The following is a 17,597-nucleotide window of genomic DNA, read 5'->3' on the forward strand; positions in this document are numbered from 1 at the left end:
AGAAGGTGCAAGAAAAACTGGCAACACTAGAGGGGGTGTCAAGTGTCCGTGCAGTGGCTCTTACAGGGGAGGAAAGGGTTTCCTGGAGGACCCGGAGCCTGACAGCTGCCTGCATTTAACAACCCCACTTCCTTCTCTCCATAGCTTGACTCTGCCTTCTGTAGCCACCAGAGATTCCCGTTCATTGCCCACCACACATGCTTGGCCTTAGTGAGATCTGAAATGGCCAAGGGAGTGGGCAGGTCCTGAGAAGGCATCCGTACAGGATGGAGTCACTCAGCCCGATCCAAGGCCATGACAGAACCACAGCTGCTTAATCCCACCACTCCCTTAACTGGTGTATCAGACAAGTGTGAGCCCTGCGCTGACTGAGTACATGAAGGAGCCTGTTGCTGGCGGACAGTCTCACAGCCAGTAGGTCAAAGTCAGGTGGCAGAAGGTCAAAGGAAGAAAGAGTATTCAAAGACTATGGGCAGGAATTTCAATCTTAGGGACTAGGAACATCCTTGGGTCAAGGAGGGTTTTCCAATTAGGCTGACTTAAAAGAACTCAGATGTATGCACCACTTTGTGCATCTGGCTTTACATGGGAGCTGGGGAACTGAACCCAGGCCATCAGGCTTTGCAAGCAAGTGTCTTTAACTGCTAAGCCATTTCTCCAGCCCATCCCAGGCTGACTGACTTCTGATGATGCTGGGCAGGGAACCTATTTGAGCATGGGCCCTGGTTAGCTGATGCTTGGCTAGCTGTCACTGACTGACCACAAAAGCTTAGAGAAGTTGAATTCCTACTGAAGGTCAAACCACCAGAAGGGTGGAGTGAGATCTGATGCAGGTCTGTAAGGCTGTAAGGCCTCTTGCTACAATGCGGCCTCCTTTCTGCACTTGCTGTTTTGTCAGGAAGACTCTTGCTCCTCCTCGTCATCCCTGCCCTCATCACTGCCAGGGACGGAACCCAGGGCCTTGTGTGAGCACTCTACCAGTGAGCTAAATCTCTAGCCCCTTCTAAGGCTTTTCCTAAGTATTTCATTTTTATTTATTTATTTGAAAGAGGCAGAGAGAGAGAGTGGCAGGGACAGGAAGAGAGAATGGGTGTGCCAGAGCCTCCAGCCACTGCAAATGAAACTCAAGATGCATGGCCACCTTGTGCATCTGACTTTCGTGGGCCCTGGGGAACTGAACCTGGGTTCTTTGGCTTCGCAGGCAAGTGCCTTAACCACTACGCCATCCCTCCAGCCCCCTTCTAAAACAATAACTTCTTACAAGACTATCCCCAGACAGAAATAAGTTGAGCCCTAACAGTTTTGTCCTAGAAGACTGACCTCCCGTAGACCACGTTTCTGCTATCATCCTAGCTGAATCTGTGATGGGGCACCTGGCTCCTGGAAAAAGGGACACACCACCACCTCACCAGTTTGGATGCACTGGCCGCAAGAGCCACTGAAATGTGGCAAGCTAGAGTACTGCTCCTCCACTGTGGAAACAACGTATAAGCCACCACTGGTCCTATTGGTGAGTGTACACAGAAAAAAGAACCCCAAGATGTTAAATAAATGGAAAAGGGGGGCAGCAAAAGGGCAAAGGAATGCAAAGGAATCCAGAAATCTTGGAAGCCTTGCAAAGCCTGCAGCACACGTCTCCAAGGAACGCCCTCTGCTGGCACATGCTGCAGATTCAAGATGAGGCTCTGGGGGCTGACCCCCACCTGGTCACACAGGCTGAGGACACAGATGACTTGCAGAGAGCAATGCATGCACCAGACACCGTCCTCACCCCAGCCAGTCAGCAGCACATGTCATGTGTAAGGAAACAACTTTCATTTGAGGGTATTAAACAAACTATGAAGGGGAATTAACTTTGCACCCCACTCCTTCATACCACGAGAGTGCAACCCCTCTTTAAAGCTGCTCCCATTTCAGGACTTTTGTTTGTCAGAACGCAAATGACAACAGAAAACCTGAGTTACACTGCAGTCCTAAGGCTTCCTAGTCAGGGGCTTCTCTGAGCCCTGACTTCCCAAGTGCTCGCGAGCAGTGATGGCAGCAGGCCTAGGTGGGCGACCCTCCTGGGGGGCCTTTACGTAAGACAGCTCTGCCAGCTAAAGTGCCCTTTCTTCCCACCTGGCTGCCAGTGCCGTGTGCCCTCGCGTGTACACGCATCTATCCTAGGCGGCTATCCTTCGGCGGCACTGGAACAGCTTCCTCAGCCTTCCAGCAGGGACTGAAGAGCAGCGGCTCTCCAGGACGCCTCCAGGCCTTCAGTGCGGGGCTGGGACTGGTAAGGGAGGCATCCAGGCACGTGGACTGAGCAGCTACCAGGTTCCTCGACTCTCAAGACTGTAGGCTGTTATAAGCTAACCCAATAAATTCCCTTTTTAATACAATTCATTGCATTGGCTCTGTTCCTCTAGAGAAGCCTGACTACTACGTGATACAACTAATGCAGTTACCTAGTGGGCAGTATTTTCTACAGATATGAAGCTGGGGCCTGTGAAGGAATAGGAGTCATGACCTCTGTCGCACGGCATGGGTTGAAGAGAGAGACACAGGCCCCCAGAGAAAAACATAGGAGTCTACAAGGACAGAGATCAATGAACTTGACAAATGCAGAGCTGGGTGGAAAGAGGGCCAGAGATGAGGAAGCCTCCGTGAAGAGATCACAGAGCACGCTCCCTGAGGGTGGGACTCCACTCGCTCCATTCCCGCTGCGTCACTCAAGCCCAGCCCGGGAGTATTTGTAAGTGTCTGCCAAATACACAGGTGAGTCAGGACTCCAAGCAATGCCCGTGTGTCTGAACGAGTGTTTTTTCTCTTTTTTCCCCTCTTTTTTCTTTCCTCCATGGTGGGAGCAGGAGCTGGGCTGCAGGCTGAAGGCATGCTCAGGTAGCAGAAGTTTGCAAGACCAGAGCCCCAGCAGTGGAAACAGAGGTGTGGCAAACACAGAGGGGCCGAGAAGGGTCCTGGGGAGATCTGTGTTCTGGATCAGCAAGCGTTAGTGTTTGGAAATACGTGAAGGCCAGATGGCTTAGGGTCTGGAGTCTTGCACTTGTGCATGTGTGGGGTCAGCTAGCATTGGACAGTATTTAGACAAGAGAGTATCTGGAAATAACATGACAAAAGGAAGCTTTGAAAACAAGGGTTAGAAGGCCATTTGAGATTATGGCTCAGGAGTAACAAGGAATAGAAACTACTCCTTCACCAGCAGTTATTACAAAGTAGATTGAATGTCCAAGGCATTAAAAATACAAACCCCAGGGCAGAAGCAATGGTTTAGTGGTTAAGGCACTTGCCTGGGAAACCTAAGAACCTAAGTTTGATTCCCAGAACCCATGTAAGCCGGATGCACAAGGTGGTACATATGTCTGGAATTTCTTTGCAGTGGCTAGAGGCACTGGTGCACCCATTCTCTCTGTAATAAATAATAAAAACATTTTTTAATTAAAAAAAATACAAACCCCAACAGGTCTTGTGATGGTCAACTGGATATGAGTCAGAATTTTAAAAACCCTGAAGTTCATACTCAAGTTTATTATCCAATCATGGTATAAATAAAACACCCAATGATAAAAAGGTATGCTCAAAACTGGGTGTGGTGGTGCAGGCCTTTAATCCCAGCACTTGAGAGGTAGAGTCAGAACTTCAAGATCATCCTGCTGAACAGTAAGTTCGAGGCCAGCCTGGGCTACCCTGTACCCCCAAACTAAGAAAAGTGTACTAGCTGCTTTTAATGTGTTCCCAGCAGCTCTAGGTAAGGGCTTAGTTCACTTACCACTGTCCTCACAGGAAGTGACCCCCTTCAGAGCACCAGAGAAGTTAAGTTGTGCCTCAGGTCACAGAGGTAGCCAGCACCAGGTAAGACAGACAGAGACACTGCTGTGGGCTCAGTCTTCTTCCCATTTGTGCATCTGCATTAGTTTCCAGTCATCTCTCCTGAGAGGGCAAAACTGCAGCAGGGAAGGCGGACACCCTGCACTCCTTCTGTGGGGAAGATGAACTGCAGCAAAGGAGCCCGGCAAGGCATCAGACCTGGGCCACCTCTCAGTGTAGATTCAGGGGAAGCGTACAACAGGACAGCTTGCAGGCGACAGGAGTTACACAAGAGGCTTCCAGGCTGGGGTAGTAATGATAAAGACGGATGTCTGGGGGCTCAGAGCACTTTCTACCACCCAACCCAAATGTCGGTGAATAAGGAAGGGATGGTGTATGCTCTTAACACCCACGAAGGTGTTCCAGTGATCACCTGAGCTCATGAGGGCTCACCTGGGACTATTGAAGGAGAAACAACACCTGAGGTAGGGAAGCAGACTGTCCCTTCATTGCAGGGATGGGGACCTTCTCAGCTTTATACTCAGAAGGCTACAGCAGCAGGAGGAAGAGGGATGTGTACAGAGGAAGATTCTACATGCTACTACAGACAATCACAAATTTAGGTGATTTCTAGGCTGATCCTTCTTAAATATACCTTATAAGGAAATAAATCTAAGCAATAAATAGATTAAGTTTTTAAGATGGGAATAATGCCAGGGCTGAGGCTTGAAACTGGTGACTGTCCTCAACCCTCCCAAACATCTTCAAGTAAATTAAAAAAAAAAATTATTGGAGTGTGTGTGAGAAAGAAGCAGATATATATATATGGGTGTGCCAGGGCCTCTAGGCCCAGTAAATGAACTCCATATGCGTATGCCACCTTGTGTATCTGGCTTTACTTTGGTACTAGAGAAGTCAAACCCAGGCCCTTAGGCTTTGCAGGCAAGCACCATAACAACTGAGCCATCTCTCCAGCCCTCAAGCAAAACACTTTCACATTTAGGAATTGATGGTTAAGAAACACAAAAGCAGTTAATCTTTTTTTTTTTAAGCTTTTTGAGGTAGGGTCTCACTCTATCCCAGGCTGATCTGGAATTCACTATATATTCTCAGGGTTGCCTCGAACTCACATGATCCACCTACCCCTGCCTCCTGAGTGCTGGGATTAAAGGTGTGCATCAACACACCCGGCCCTAGTTAATCTTTTAATAAAATTTCCTTTTGGCTAGAAAAGGCTTTCTTACAGTGTCTCTACCCTCCTTTCCTTGGATAACTCTTTTCTGAATACCCATCCAGGATTAGGCCCTGTCTAATTTATTGAATGTGAACCACCAGCCATTTTCCCATCAAAAACATGAGCAAGGGCTGGAGAGATGGCTTAATGGTTAAGCGCTTGCCTGTGAAGCCTAAGGACGCTGGTTTGAGGCTCAATTCCCCAGGACCCACGTTAGCCAGATGCACAAGGGGGCGCATGCATCTGGAGTTTGTTTGCAGTGGCTGGAGGCCCTGCCGTGCCTATTCTCTCCCTCTCTCTCTCTCTCTCTCTGCCTCTTTCTCTCTCTGTCTGTTGCTCTCAAATTAATAAATACAATAAAAAAAAAAAACATGAGCAAGCACCATAGGGTGGGTAGGAATATCCTGAGCCACAGCACTTCCCCTCCCCTCCCCCTACGAGTCTGACAGGCCCTAATTACCTCACATTGAATACCAAGAACCCTACTTAGGTGGGCCCTCAGGGAAAATGGGGACTAGAGGTAAGGGGATATAAGACTCTATATAACCTATGTAAATAAATAAATAAATATATATATATATAATTTGTTTAAATAAAAATATGGAAGTTACCGAAGGCATAATAGAGCCTGAGAGGCTGTGGCAGGACCTAAGCTGTGGCTGGAAAGCCCGAGAGGGCACTCACTGATGGGAGGGAGAGAGCTCCTTTCTGGCCTGTACTCTTCTCAGAAAGCTACTGGGAGATGAATGAGGAGCCAAGAGACTGAGGCCAAAGGAGCCAAGAGGAGCATGATGGAAGGAAAGGTGAGTGTGGCCAGCCCAGCAAGCAGCCCCAATGAACAGGAAGAGAGGCTGTCAGAGGCTTTCCAGGGCCACCACTCCAGCTGATACAAATGGCACCCTGAAAAAAAAGGGGCCCCTGCATATTATAGGGTGTTGGGGAAAGTCACAGTGACACACAGGAGCCTTCTGTTTGCCATCGGAAAGCAACAAAAGCACAAAAGGAAATATTATAGTGCACTATTTGGTTTAGTTGGGAACACTAGTTATGTAGTAAAAAAAAAAAATATTGGCAAATAACAACCAACCAGTAGCTGGGTTAGTAAAAAGGCAAATATCCTAACCTGCAAAAAAGCCCGGGTGTTAATACACCAAGAAATGTCAATGGGGGGGCTCCCACAGAGGCTCTTTCCAGTGATTCTCAACCCCTCCCCATCTAGCCCATGGCTGGTACCACTATGAAGTTCACTCCTTTTTCTAGCATGTGAGGATGTGGTGGTCATGAACTCAGGAACCCCAGGTCCCACACACCTTCTGTTCTGAGGATCAGCATCTGAACCAAACTAGCATCAGGGCCTCGAGAGTTGGCCCCACGCACCGTCACAGGAGCCACTATGTGCAGCTCCGGCGGATGGGGCGGACCCTCTGAGGCTACTGCATGCGTGGGGAAGCCCCACCGCAGACACTCCCTTCCTTGTCTCCACAGGTGGCCTATCCCTCATTTTCTGACTTAGGCTCCTTCCCTCATATTTGAGGTGCTTTTCTTTTTAAATTAATGCAGGGAGGGGCAAGAAGTGGTGCGCCAGGGTCTCCAGCCACTGCATAAGAACTCCAGCCACGTGTGCTCCTCCCTCTCCCCCCCCTTTTTTTTATTTGAGAGCGACAGACACAGAGAGAAAGACAGATAGAAGGAGAGAGAGAGAATGGGCGCGCCAGGGCTTCCAGCCACTGCAACGAACTCCAGATGCGTGCGCCCCCTTGTGCATCTGGCTAACGTGGGACCTGGGGAACCGAGCCTCGAACCGGGGTCCTTAGGCTTCACAGCAAGCACTTAACCACTAAGCCATCTCTCCAGCCCCTTTTTTTGTTTTTTTGAGGTAGGGTCTCACTCTAGCTCAGGATGGCCTGGAATTCACTATGTAGCTTCAGGGTGGCCTCGAACTTGTGGCAATCCTACCTCTGCGCTATCACATCTGGCTCATGTGCCCCCTCGTGCGCATATGAGACATTGATTGCTTATGTCACTGTGTGTCTGGCGTATGTGGGACCCAGAGAGTCAAACATGAGTTCTTAGGCTTCACAGGCAAGCGCCTTAACTGCTAAGCCATCTCTCCAGCCCCTCTATTTTTATTTATTTTTTAATTAAGGAACTGACTGGAAGAGAAGAATAACAGTAGCTTCTGCTCTGCTGCAAAGAGAACAGTAAGGTGGGAAAATGAAGGGCTTTCCCAGACCCCATCTGAAAGGTATCTGCCTTTGCACTCCTTCCCAGGATGGTGTGTCTCCAGGGTCTTTCCAGGGTAGCATATGAAGCATTTCAGGAACTGTTCCTGCACCAGGAATAAAATTTATAAGGTAAATTTGAAAAAAGAAAAAACAGGAAGATGAGAGAATGTGTGTCAATATGAAATATTACATTAAGTAGGAAGGCGCAGGACCTAACAGTGCTGTGAGGAGCAGGCCCAGGAGGCGGAGCAACACAGGGAGGAGAGAAGGATGCTGTTCACCGTGTGCTTTTGATGCAGCTTAACACGTGCACATTGTTTTCGGATGACCTTGATGATTCAAAAGGGTCCACCTCATGAGTGAGCCCCTGCAGCAGATGCTACAGGTGACCTCTTTCGCCCTCACCCCCCGCAGGTGAGGCCCTCATGAGCCCCAGTTTAAAGAAGAGGGAAGGAGAAGAGAGAAGGTAAGCCACTCGCTGTCAGCAACAGCTCAAAAAAGGCTTAAGCTTTCATAATCTGGAGATCTTCACTTTGTAGGAAGACAGTCAAAAAAAATTTCATAGAATATTTTGGGGAAAATTATCTGCTTTCACTTACAGATGAATATAGACAGATAAAACCAATCTGTCTAACAGACATGAGTAAGTAAAAAGCATTTATTTTCTCATATCTAAAATCCTATATTTTTCTATCAACAACACAAAAACGCAGCCTAAACAGCAAGAGCAGCAGAAAAGAAAAGTTGAAAAAAAATTGCAGTCACACAAACTGTAGTTAAAAAATGACTAAGTTTCCTTGATATATGAATTTGTTGGAAAACCATTTATCAACAGCCTGTTTCTCTCTAGCAGAGTCCCTCAAGCCAGGAGCCATGTCATTCCCCTTTGACTGATTAATTAGCCAATCAGGGGACATTTTTCATTGTGAGGCATGATGGTTTATTTCAGCTAATGTTTGGTCTCTAATGGCGACATATTAAAGCCAACTCGGCTATTTTAGCCCCGTGGAGTGACCAGAAGGAAAGGACAGAAGATAAATCAAGAGAGCGCCCTTCAGCGTCCCTTCCGTCCTTAACAAAACCCCCAAGGAGCAAATGGCTGGAGTCAAGAGCCTCTACCAATAAAGAGAACAAAAAAAAAAAGAAAGGCACAGATGCCTTCCAGCCAAAGGTAGTCCTTCCTATTTCTGAAGAGCAATAATTTATCCTCTGTGATTAACAGACTGCTGATAGAACCCATACCACAAAGTCAATACCTCGCTCTTCTTCCTTTTATCAAAAACTGGGCTCAATAGGAATGGTGGCTCTGCAATGCTTCTTGCTCAATGCAATGATTTCTCCCATGCTCCAGATCCAGAGGCCAGTGAGCACCCTACATCTAACACCATCACACACCCCATTCCTGCCAGCCAGCCAGCCCCTGATCCAGGTCTCTAAGTCTGTCCTCTGTCCCAAGGCTTTTGCAGGCTCTGAAACACAAGGAAGCAGAAGCTCAGATGGCAATGGCCAGCAGACAGTGCTCACATCCAGGAGGCAAGAGGCTCAGTCTAGGGCCTCACATATGCAAGGAGATGGAGATGGTAAAGCAACACTCGGCTACGCAATTCCACACAAGCCTTTCTTGCTCCCAGTCAGAAGCTCACAAACTAGCAGTTGGAGCCAGCAAGGCCATACACGTTTCCTGGTCCTGACAGTGTCCATGGCCAAAGCCATCACTATGGGTAATTTGGATTTTTAGATCTTGTAGTCCTTCACTGCTGGCTATCTCCAAGACTGCTTACCTGTTTATACTGGCAAGCAGGGACTCCACTGGCTGGAGCTTGAGGTCTTTTCTATGAAGAAAAGTAAAGCAAGATTTCATGGGTTTTATTTGCTTTTTCAGTTGCAAACAGGAAGGCTTATAAGGAAGGTTCAGCTCAAATGCCCATAAGAATCATGCAGGCGGCAGGGGGAGACATTCCATCCAGAACCACCAAGCACTGTAACATGGGGCAAGAGCAGTGTCAACCAAAGGCCCTAACAGCTGCACAGTGCACCATGCGCAGGGACAGAGAATAGCAAATGCAACACTGCGTGTGCGTGTGTGTGTGTGCGTGTGTGTGTGTGTGTGTGTGTGTGTGTGGAGGGTTGTTGCGAGGACATGACAGGGAAACCTGGAGGATTTAGGGAGAGCACACAACAGTAATGACATGACATGACTTGACACTAACAGTGACGCTTGCGGTGTTCTCTCCTGCAGAGGGCCATGAAGGAAAAGGGTCAAGTCCTACTCCCTCTGCATCTTCAGCAACTGTGGTAACAATATGGCAATTAACAGGTAGTCAATAAATTACAGAATGGTTATTATTTCATACCCTTTGAGGGTCTCTCTTCTTCCTGTTACTGCATTAAATACCACCCAATTATACACTTCCTATGGCAGAGCAGATGGATGCATCCCACCCATAAGGGATGCCATTCTGGGCATGCCCTAGGCACAAACCTGCCTCAGTGAATGCCTCTCTAGTGTGAAATTCCTGCTTTCAAAGCTACACTGCTACCCACACAGACTTGGGCAAGACAAGGTCTCTGGAGCTTCCTTAACTGACTGCCTCTGAGTCTTCATCAGCATCTGATTCTCTGGGTGAGTGTTTGCAAAAGAAAAATTTCCTGTGACCTCGCTGGACAGCTTGCACTGTCCACTCCCTTGTCAAATGAGAATATTCTTATATCCTAATCCCCAGAACCACTCAAAAAGTCTGTTTTGCTTTGTAATATCCATGGAAATTAGCTTCGTTTCCAGGGTGATACCCACCATGGTACAGGAGCATAAACTTAGGGGCTACCCTTGGCATCCTATTTTGTCTACATATAAAAATAATAAACTCCAAACCACTTCGTTAGAGGCTTTTAAGGGCAAGGACTGCTCACCCAGGAGTGGGTTTCCTCTGTTAATGTGAATGTGAACTCTGTCTACAGAATGTGATCACACACAGGTTAAAAGAGCCCCACTTCTAAGTGCCAGTGAAATTACAAGGCAACGTCTTAACCCTTGTTTGTTCACACTAACTGTAATGATGGCAATGACCTTAGCACTAGTAACCCAGAAGTGCTGGGCACTTACTATGCACTGGCCCTTTGCTGAGAGGTTCCCATGGCTGGTTAAGATAATTTCAGGAGACATTTTATCGCACTCACTTATAAACAGCAGGGAGGTTCAGACAGAATAAATCTTGTGCTTCACATCAAATGTCACCGATTTCTCATGGGCTCAAATGTACCCATGCCACACCCTGAAGTCCCTATTTACAACACCACTTTCCCTCCTTGGAGGAAACCGGAGAAGAGAACATCTTCCTGGATGACACCATCTCCTGGCTATGGGGTTCTGCCAGATTCACCATCAACGTGCACTCACAGAACCAGGCAGACTCCTCAGAAAGCTACCGCAGTTAACCCATGGAGAAAACCTCCTGCCAGTCACCCGACCTGCTCATCCTGTTTATGTGGGTGAGCAGTTCAAGGCAGTGTCTGGCTGGGCGGCTGTGGCTCAGTGTCTGTCTTATGTGGCTGTTAGGTTCATCTGGCAGAGCAGGGGGCACTAGCTCTGCCTCGCCTTCTGCATGCAATCCTGGGTCACCCACAAACCTTATGGAACAGGGTCTCTGTGGGCTGGTCTGAGAGCTGGCCTTTCTCAATGTGTAACAGCTCACAGCAGCTGGACTCATCACAAAGCTTCAAGCAGACGGTATAGCTCACCCCCCAGGGCTCCAATCTATTGACAGCAAGCCAATCACAGCTGCTCCCAGGTGGCAAGAGGAGAATTTACCCTACTTCCCAATGAGAAAGTGACAAAGGCAAGTATCTAAGAGCACAGGGGTTGGGAAGTATGGTTAAGGTCTTCCCTTCCTGCCAACAGAACTTGCCATCAAAACTCTTATTTCACAGGGTAAGGAAACTGACCTTACAAAGCAAATAAGAAAATCAGAGAAAGCTACCTTCCCATGCTGGTGCAAACACCCAAAGATCTTCCACACCCATCCCCTGGAGGAAGACTGTAAATGGACAAAGCCAGACTGCCCAGTGTGTCATAGCCAAGCAGGATCAAGTGATGCTTCACTGCAGCCCAGAGAAGCACACGCTTTAAGGCAAGGACGGCAGACCAGCAGTGACTCCCATGGCAGCCCCACCTCTCACTCCAGCATCAAGTTAGGGCAGAGAGCCCAGAGCCTTCTGCCTCCCTTACCTGTACGAGGCCTCCTGCAGGAGAGTGCTCATGAGCAGCATCCTTAGCTCGACAGCTGTCGGCCTGGGCTGCTTCCTCTCTCTGAACAGAAATCTGTCTATGGATTTCATCACTAGCACTCCGGCTTCCTTTTCCCTGTTCATCTGCTAAGCACACAGTTCTGTCACCTGTTCCAGTGACAACATGCTTTCCAGAAACCTTTGTCCCTGGATGCGTCTCTGAATACATTCTTTAAAATCCAGCACCAAGGCCTGAGCAGGACAAGCCAGACAGTCTCCAGGCAGAAACAAGCAAGGGTTGTGGCTTCCACACAGACACAATACTTTCCAGCCAGGTCAGGTTACACACCCTACCCCCAACTCCTAAGTAGTTTTCACTTAACTGTACCAAACCAGACCTTTCCAGGATTCAAGGCGACTTTACATATCTTATAACTTTTACCTTAAAGAGGTCAGAAGTTTGGGGCAAATGTCTCAACTTAGATTGTTTTCAATCTGGAGTGTATTATCAATGGTCAAGTGATGACAAGGGTTACTAAAGTCATCGCTGCTGGAAAAAAAATACATTTCAGCCCTCAAGTGTGTCACATGGCTTAGCGGTGCGGGGAAAGCGGCCTGCGGCTGGAACGTCAGTGCCCAGCTCTGCAGCGGGGCGGGGCAGCCATGAAAGGGCCAGAGAAAGGGAAGGCCACATCCAATAAACCATTTATGAGATTCACCCGAGCTTACAGGGTGCTAGCAAGAAAATCCACAACTGAAAGAGAAGCATCCTTTAACTCAAAGATATGTCGAGTAAGAACTACTTTAAAATTAAAAAAACAAACAAACAAAAAAGATTTCTTTTTGCAGTGATTTCCCCATGAAGGATTCAAGGCACCTCACCCACCCAGAAGAAAGAATGGCCTAAAATACCCCCAAGTCCATGCAAGCAAAGAGAAGAGTCGGCCTGCAAGTAGTTTTCAGATTGAATAATCAGCAAAACATAAGAGAGGGGCCTTGTGGCATCCGACAAGAAAGGGGCACAGACTGCAAAGAAGTCCCGCCAAGAACACTGGCATTAACTGGGTATCCTGGGAGAGCCCACGGAACAGCCCAGGGTTCTAGTGCAATCAGGCTGGACAGCTGAAGCCAGGGTACAATTCTGCCAAGAGCCTAGGCCAGAAGCCTGTTGCTTCAAGAAACAAAGTGAGGTGGTTGGTAACACACTTTCAGTCCTTGATATGGTTGAGGACTATTTTCTCTAGTGATAAGGCTGAATCAGGAAATAGGTTGGATGGAGGAAGGAAACTGGGAAGGAGGGGGAGGGAAAACATGAGGTGGGGGAAAAAAAAAACAGGAGCATCTGGAAGTTCAGCCAGATAGGAACTAATGGAATTTGTTTTCAGTGTCTCCAACTTCAACGTGCAAGCTGAGGACACACACACACACACACACACACACACACACACACACACACACACACTTCCTAGCCATGACAAGTATCTGATGCAGGTCTTGCACAGCCCAAGTAATTTCAGTTCAACATACTGGAACATTTATTTCTTTGTCTCTGTTAAGGAGGCAAGTACTCCACTCCACTGCCTTCCAATTAAAGCAGTGCCGATCTAGGTAAAGGGAGGACTTGAAAAGTGGATGGCTCTAGCTAGCCATTCCTACACAGTGGTTTTCTAAGAGTTCTGAGTATCTCTGGACTCTGGAACCTTGGACTATTTCCTTCATTCGTTTGGCAAGTGCTCCTAACAGCCAGACTCAGCCAGAAACCAGGGCCTTCTCCTGACAGCTCTGTGGCTGGAGGAGATGCTAAGCATTAACAAAGTCACAGCAGAGTCCTCAATGTGTCATAAATGCTCTAAATTCCATAGCAATAAACAAACAAACAAACAAATAAAATCAAGTTTAGTTAAAGTTAAGGCTTTGAAAAAGTATTCTTGCTCAAGTACACTGTTCAAAAGCCAACTTCTGGGAAACTGGGATGCATTTTTAACATAAAACAAATATCATAAGCAAATATTCACTCAATAATCCTCTCCCAGGAATCTACTGTGGCCATCAATGACTCTGTCTGACATGGAAGGCAGCTTGATAACTATCTTCCCCTTTCTGAGAAGATGGACTGGTTGATTGTGGTGGTTTGAGTCAGGTGTCCCCATAAACTTAGGTGTTCTGAATGCTTGGTTCCTAGCTGGTGGCGATTTGGGAATTAATACCTCTTGGAGGCAGTGTATTTGTTGGGGGCGGGCTTATGGGCATTATAGCCAGTTTACCCTTGCCAGTGTTTGACACATTCTCCTGTTGCTACTGTCCACCTTAAGTTGGCCAGGGGGTGATGTCCACCCTCTGCTCATGCCATCGTTTCCCCCTGCCATCATGGAGCTTCCCCTCCAGTGTGTAAGCCAAAATAACCCTTTTTTCCCTCCACAAGCTGCTCTTGGTTGGGTGCTTTCTGCCAGCAATACAAATCTGACTACAACATCGATCAAAGCATTTAGAAAGAACAGCATATTTCAGATATCAGCCCTGACACTGTGGAAGCCATGATTTTTTTTTTTTTTTCTTCAAGATAGGATCTTATTCTAGCCCAGGCTGACCAGGAATTCACTATGTAGTCTCAGGGTGGCCTCAAACTCACAATGATCCTCCTACCTCTGCCTCCCAAGTGCTGGGATTACAGACATGCGCCACCACGCCCAACTAAAGCAGACAATGATTTTTATGATACATAACAATTAAGATCGGTTTTTGGAAAAAGAGGAGTACAGTGGAATTTGGATTTGCTGAATACTTGTCATGTGCCACACTGAGTCAAGCAGATGCTGGGGATCCAGAACTGGACACAAGCCTCTTATGTGCTCTTTAAAGAAAAATCCACATGCAAATTACACTGGGTCAATTTCTTCATTCACTACAATGAACTCACTGGACAATTTCTGGTAATGCTAAACATAAATTCAATCCAAGGTTACTATGGGCCAAGGGAGAATAAAACACAATAATAATCCTTCCAACTGAGAACAGAAGCCAAAAGAAGAATTTTCAAGCCAGTCTGATCATAGGCCTGTTGCCCTTGGCTGTGTGGGCTGTAACTAACATGGTTTGGGTCCTTAGCAACACTTCACTGAGGGAAGGGGCATCTATACCTCCAAGAAATTAGAGAAATAAACTCAAATGCAAAACCCACATAAGCCAAAGACAGAAGTGACTGTGTTAGACTCTGACTTGTCTTAAACGTCATTAGACCTGGATTCGGTTGTCGCACACGTGTGGTGTGCATTCAGGCCATCCCTCAGTGTGGTCATGCGCCAGCAGACATGCAGACTCTCAGGCATGGCCCAGTTCTACAGATTCTGTGGGGACCTGGGAGCACGTGCTGCACCCAATATAACTGTTTCAGGACCTCCTGCACTGTCCTCAACTCTGCTTCCTCATCACACACTGGAGTCCTCACTAGTATCAACTGGGAAGGATTTAACAAAAATTCTAAAACAATTTTCTCCCTCTTTTAAATACTGATGTTTGCACCCTAACCAAAAACAGATATAACTGAGACCTGGCCCTGGCATTTGTTCAGAGCTTGCTATGAGGACCAGGAGCAGACTAGACTACTCAGCCAACAGTAGGAGGCAGCCTAACCCAGAGGCTGCAGCACGTGTGCAGAGAGGTTTCGCACAAAACACGGCACGACACCGATACCCAAAATGGGCCACCGAGGCGAGGCTAGCCAGGGAATTGCTGAAGTGCCTCAGACACAGGTGAGCTTCACTGTGACATGACCAAAGTCCAGAGACACCAGAGCGAGAGAAAAAGCCTTGCAGCGCTCATCAGGGGGAAGTCCTCAAGCAGAAGCTGGACAGAGGGTGACTGACCTGACTCTAACAAGAAAGGCCCAGCCGGGCGTGGTGGCGCATGCCTTTAATCCCAGAACTCGGGGAGGCAGAGGTAGGAGGATCGCCGTGAGTTTGAGGCCACCCTGAGACTACATAGTGAATTCCAGGTCAGCCTGAGCCAGAGTGAGACCCTACCTCGAAAAACCAAAAAAAAAAAGGTTAAGAAAGGCTCTCTGCACCCAGCACAAAGCTCTCCTGAAGTTGTATAAAAAGCCCCTCAGTTCCTTCTCTGATCTGCAGCTGTAACTTGCCGAACGGTGTTGGAGAGGATATGGGTACCAGCCGGGCTTGGGGCAGAGGGAAAGGAGCAAGACTCTAGAAGTCTGCCTGGTGGGACCTGAAAGAGGCCAGGAAGGGTGCAGGGCTGCTAGGGAGGCATAGTGGGGCCTTGAGAGAGTTGCTGACAGAGTGTGAGGAAAAAACCTGAAGAGCCAGGTTCTCTCGTTCTGTGGGCATGGATGTGCTGAGGACAGCAAGAGAGGAGAGAAGGCTAAGACAAGCCAGGTTCAAAATGCACAAGGGCAGAGAGGTCTCATCTAGTCACAGGACAACCACGGAGTGGCACAGTATGACCAGAGCTGGCCTGACAGATGACCTCAGCTCTATACATACCTAGACCCCTTCACTCGGGACCGGCCACCTTTCATGTGACTCAGTACCGAGAGTACCGCCACCAGACTCAGCCACCAGGAATTCCTGGCAGCAGGTTCTCCCCACAGGCCTGCTTCCTCTGGGCTCACTCTGCTAAAGAAGTGGGGCAAGAAAAACCTAGGAATTCAGCTCCAAACCGCAAAGAAAACTGTCCAGCAAAATCTCTTATTGAAGGTAATTCTAGAGTTTCAAAATGTAATAATGAGCAATGAATATTACCACCCTGGAAAAATACTCTTGTCAGAATAGAAGAATGCCAAAGACAAATGAAAGAAGCTATCCTCTTTGTTCTGAGGCCACCAGGAGAATTGCCGAGGAACAGATAAAGAAGCATGAGTGTGACACACCACATCAGCTGAGAGACCACATATTCCAGATTTTCTTAGACAACACCAATTTTCATTGTCTCCAAAAACGCAAAGCTCACACCTTCTAATAACTTCTAATGCCCCAAAACTGCATACAGGGCTATCTTTTACACTTGGGAAGAAGGCAGAAATTCTGTGTAATGTACGGCCCAATTTAATACTCAGAATTATGAATGACGGGCTTACCATCCTTAGGAGGGAGTTTAGTCACCTTATCCTACCAGTTTTGAAGCAAACCGTAATGCAAAACGGAGGGCATCCCTAGCTCTGTCTTGATGCCTCCAAATGGACCTCGTGGGTATTGGGTAAGGATATTCTTCCGCAAAACAAAGCAGAACTCCCCGCCAACCTCCCTCCCAGTGACAGCACATGTTCTTCCTTATGGAGCAGCAGCAGACATTTTTACCTGAACCTTAACTACTCTTACATCAGAGAAAACAAAACAAAAACCAGGTATTATATATCTTTTTCTAGATTCTTTATAAAACTTAGCTATCTACAGATGATTGGGCTTCTGCATGAGAAGGAAACTACTTAGTAGCAGAGGCCAGTAAGTTAAAAAGGGAAGAGAAAGGAAGGGAGGAGGATACTTAATAGGTTGGTATTGTATATATGTAAGTACAATGATTGAGATGGGGAGGTAATATGATGGAGAATGGAATTTCAAAGGGGAAAGTTGGGGGGGAGGGTATTGCCATGGGATATTTTTTATAATCATGGAAAATGTTAATAAAAATTGGAAAAAGAAAAAAAAATTAGCTACCAACTTTCTTTTTTTAAAAAAAAATTATTTGATGGGGTGGGGGGAGGCAGAAAGGAGAAAGTGAATGCACCAGGGCCTCCAGCCAATGCAAGCGAGGTCCAGACACATGTGCCACCATGCATGTGTGGCTTATGTAGGTCCTGGGGAATCAAACCTGGATTCTTAGCCTTGGCAGGCAAATACCTGAACTGCTAAGCCATCTCTCCAGCCTCCAACTTTCTTATTAATTTTCTAAATGAGGCTTTGTTGGGCTGGAGAGATGGCTTAGTAGTTAAGGTGCTTGCCTGAGAAGCCTAAGGACAGAGGTTTGATTCTCCAGGTCCCATGTAAGCCAGATGCACAAGGTGGCACATGCATCTGGAGTTTGCAGTGGCTGGAGGCCCTGGCATACACATTCTCACTCTTTTTCTCCCTGTCTCAAATAAATAAATAAAATGTTTTAAA

General features: G+C 47.3%; 1 protein-coding gene across 2 annotated transcripts in view; it reads right to left on the reverse strand.

Moving 5' to 3' along the window:
• Pinx1 (PIN2 (TERF1) interacting telomerase inhibitor 1) overlaps window positions 1-17,597 on the reverse strand; it is a 67,124-nt gene that overhangs the window by 27,149 nt on the left and 22,378 nt on the right. The window lies entirely within an intron of this gene.

The sequence above is a fragment of the Jaculus jaculus genome, chromosome 12, assembly GCF_020740685.1.
Source record: "Jaculus jaculus isolate mJacJac1 chromosome 12, mJacJac1.mat.Y.cur, whole genome shotgun sequence".
Lineage (NCBI taxonomy): Eukaryota > Metazoa > Chordata > Mammalia > Rodentia > Dipodidae > Jaculus > Jaculus jaculus.